A 4,593-nucleotide genomic window follows, 5' to 3' on the forward strand; every position below is an offset into this window, starting at 1 on the left:
CTTGTCTATACCTATTATCCTTATGTTTAGTCTTCTCATTGTGTCCTGGATTTCCTCGATGTTTTGGGTTAGGATCCTTTCCACTTCTCATTTTCTTTGATTGTTGTGTCAATGTTTTCTATGGAATCTTCTGCCCCTGAGATCCTCTCTTCTATCTCTTGTATTCTGTTGGTAATGCTTGCATCTATGGTTCCTGACTTTCTTCCTAGGTTTTCTATCTCTAGAGTTGTCTCCCTTTGTGATTTCTCTTTTGTTTCTACTTCCATTTTTAGATCCTGAATGGTTTTGTTCAACTCTTTCACCTGTTTGGATATATTATAATTCTTTAAGGGATTTTTTGGTTTCCTTTTTAAGGGCTTCTACCTGTTTACCTGTGTTTTCCTCTATTTCTTTAAGTGAGTTATTTATGTCTTTCTTATAGTNTTCCATCATCATCATGAGAAGTGATTTTAGATCCATATCTTGCTTTTCTGGTGTGATGGTGAATCCAGGACTTGCTATGGTGGGAGAGTTGGGTTCTGATAGTGCCAAGTAACCTTGGTTTCTGTTGCTTCTCTTCTTAGGCTTGCCTCCCGCCATCAGATTATCTCAAGTGCTCCCTGCCCTTTATATATCTGATTGGACCCTGTCCTTCCTGTAATCCCAGTTGAGTCAGAACTTCTCAGAGTCCAGNTTTCTTTGTGATCCTGTGATTCTGGGATAATGTGATGCTGAGTTTCTGGGTATGTCAGAGTTCTTGGAAGTCAAGCTTCCTCTGAGACCCTGAGATCCTGGTGTGACCAAGCTCCTGGGATGCTGGGATGCTGGGATCCTGGCCTCCTGGCATCCTGGCATCCTGGGATACCAGGATCCTAAGATCCTGGGCATGTTAAAGTGCCTGAAAGTGGTACCTCCTCTGGGGACCATTGGGCTGTCCGCTGAGTTTGAAACCAAGGTATACCAGAGCTGATTGGTAGGAACCTGAGCCGCTGGTCAGGTGGGGTTCCTGTGTCTCAGCTCCTGCTGGCTCCAGGGACTCCCAGTTTTGTTGGAATAGATGTTGTGTTTAACTCACCAGTGATCCTAAGATCCTGGGTGTGCCAGGGCACTGGGGGTGTGGAGAGACCTCTGGAGACCATGGTACTGTCCGCCGAGTTTGTGCTCAAGGTGGCCTGGCACTGGCCCCTTATGTGATTATTTTTGAGGTTGTTTATATAGTGGATTATGTTGATGGATTTCCTTATATTCAACCATTCATGCAGCCCTGGAATGAAGTCCAGTTGATATTGGTGAATGCTGTTTTTGATGTGTTCTTAGATTCACAAGAATTTTTTGAGTATTTTTTGCATTGATATTTATAAGTGATGTTCATAAGTGATTCACCATGATCAAGTAGGCTTCATCCCAGGGATGCAGGGATGGTTCAATATATAGAAATCCATTTATATAATCCACTATATAAACCAAGTCAAAGAACAAATACCACATGATCATCTCACTAGATGCTGAAAAAAGCATTTGACAAAATATAATACCCATTCATGCTAAAAGTCTTGAAAAGGTCAGGAATTCAAGGTCCTTACTCAAACATTGTAAAAACAATATACAGCAAACCAATAGCCAACATCAACATAAATGGAGAGAAAATTGAAGCAATCTCACTAAAATCAGGGACCAGACAAGGCTACCTACTTTCTCCTATCTATTCAATATAGTACTCAAAAATCCTAGCCAGAGCAATTAGATAACAAAGGGAGATAAAGAGATACCAATTGGAAAGGAAGAAGTCAAGATATCACTATTTGCAGATAATATAATAGTATACTTAAGTGACCCCAATAATTCCACCAGAGAACTCTCAAACCTGAAAACTTCAGCAAAGTGACTGGATATAAAATTAACTCAAACAAATCAGTAGCCTTCCTCTACTCAAAGAATAAATGAGCTGAGAAGGAAATTATGGAAACAACACCCTTCACAACAGTCACAAGTAATATAAAATACCTTGGTGTAATGCTAACCAAGCAAATGAAAGATATATATGACAAGAACTTCTAGTCTCTGAGGAAATAAATGGAAGGATATCTTAGAAGAAATAAAGACCTCCCATGCTCATGGATCACCAGGATTAACATAGTAAAAATAGCCATTTTATGAAAGCAATCTCCAGATTCAATGTGATCACTATCAAAATTACAACTCAATTCTTCACAGAGATAGAAAGAAAGAGCAATTCTCTAATTCATCTGGAATAACAAAAAACTTAGGATAGGGAAAACTATTCTCAATGACAGGAGAACTTCTTGGGGAATCACCATCCCTGACCTCAAGCTGTACTACAGAGCAATAGTAATAAAAAACTGCAAGGTATTGGTACAGAGACAGGCAGGAAGATCAATGGAATAGAATTGAAGACCCAGAAATGATCCCACACATCTATGGTCACTTGATATTTGACAACGAAGCCAAAACCATCCAGTGGTAAAAAGATAGCATATTTAACAAATGGTGCTGGCTCAAGTGGTGACTGGCAAGTAGCAGAATGCAAATTGATCTGCTTGCATCTCCTTGTACAGACCTAAAACCCAAGTTGATCAAGGATCTCCACATAAAACCAGATACACTGAATCTAATAGAAGAGAAAGTGGGAAAGATCCTATCAGCACAGGGGAAATTTTCCTAAACAGAACACCAATGGCTCAGCTTCTAAGATCAACTACAAAAATGGGATCCCATATAATTGAAAAGCTTCTGTATGGCAAAGGGTAGTGTCAACAGTCAAAAGGGCAACCTACAGACTGAGAAAAGATCTTTACCAACCCTAGATCCAATAGAGGGATAATATCCAAAATATACAAATAATTCAAGAAATTGTATTCCAGAGAATCAAATAATCCTATTAAAAACTGGGGTGCTGAGCTAAAAAGAAATCAACTGAGGAATATCAAATGGCTGAGAGGTACCTAAAGAAATGTTCAACATCCTTAGTTATCAGGGAAATGCAAATCAAAATAATCCTGAGATTTCACCTCACACCAGTCAGAATGGCTAAGATCAAAAACTCAGGTGACAGAAGATGTTGGTGAGGATGTAGAGAAAGAGGAACACTCCTTCATTGTTGGTGGGATTGCAAGCTGGTACAACCACTCTGGAAATCAGTTTAGACATAATACTACCTGAGGACCCAGCTATACTACTCCAAAACATGCTCCAACATATAAAAGGGACACATGTTCCATTAAATTCATAGCAGCCTTATTTGTATTAGCCAGCAGTGAGAAAACACCCAGATGTCCCTCAACAGAAGGAGGGATACAAAAAATGTGGTACATTTACACAATGAATATTACTTAGCTATTTAAAACGATGACTTTATGATATTTGCAGGAAAATGGATGGAACTAGAAAATATCCTGAGTGAGGTAACCTAGTCACAAAAGAACACACATGGAATGAACTCATTGATAAGTGGATATTAAGAAAAAAAGCTTGGGATAGCCACAATACAACTCACAGACCATATGAAGCTCAAGAAGAAGGAAGACCAAAGTGTGGATGCTTCAGTCCTACTTAGAAGGGTGAACAAAAATAAGAAGGGGATATAGAACAAAGGAAGGACATGGGAGGGAGAGAGAAGGGGGGGAAAGGAGGAAAGATCATTTGCTGGAGGAGACTCGGTTGGGGGAGAAGTACAGAGGGTCAGGAAATTGAAAGGAGATGTGTAGCAGTGGAATACAGGGAGCTGGGGATAGTTATTAGAAAATCCTAGATGCCACAAAAGCGATAAGCTCCCAGGACCCAGTGGAGATGATATTAGCTGAAATACCCAACAAAGGGGAGAGGTAACCTGTAGAGACCATATTCAGAGGTTAAGCATGACCCTGGTTGAGGGATGGGGCCACCCACCCATCTCAAAAATATTAACCCAGAATTGCTCCTGTCTAAAAGAAATGCAGGGACAAAGAGTGGAGCAGATACTAAAAGAAAGGCCATCTAGAGACTGTCCCTCCTAGGGATCTATTCTATCTGCAGAAACCAAACCCAGACACTATTGCTGACGCAAAGAAGTGCTTGCTGACAGGAGCCTGGTATGTCTGTCCCCTGAGAGGCCCTGCCAGCACCTGACCAACACAGATGCGGATACTGGCAGCCAATGACTGGACTAAGTATGGGGAATCCAATGGAGGAGTTAGAGGAAAGGTTGAAAGAGCTGAAGAGGTTCATAACCCCATAGGAAGAACAACAATATCAATCAACCACACCCCCACCCCCAGAGCTCCAAGGGACTAAACCAGCAATCAAAGTGTACATATGGAAGGACTCATGGATCCAGCTACATATGTAGCAGAGGACTGCCCATCAATGAGAAGGGAGACCTTTGCCTCTGTGAAGCCTAGATGCCACAGCATAGAAGAATGCTAGGGTGTTGAGGTGGGAGTGGGTGGGGGGAGTCTCCCTCATAGAAGCAGGGGGAAGGCACATGAGATAGAGGGTTTGTGGAAGGGTAATGTCAAAGGAGGATAACCTTTGATATGCAAATAAATAAAATAACCAATAAAAAATAATTAAAAGGAAAGAAAGAAAGAAAGAAAGAAAGAAAGAAAGAAAGAAAGA

Source organism: Mus caroli, chromosome 2 (genome assembly GCF_900094665.2).
Source record: "Mus caroli chromosome 2, CAROLI_EIJ_v1.1, whole genome shotgun sequence".
NCBI classification, from domain to species: Eukaryota; Metazoa; Chordata; class Mammalia; order Rodentia; family Muridae; genus Mus; species Mus caroli.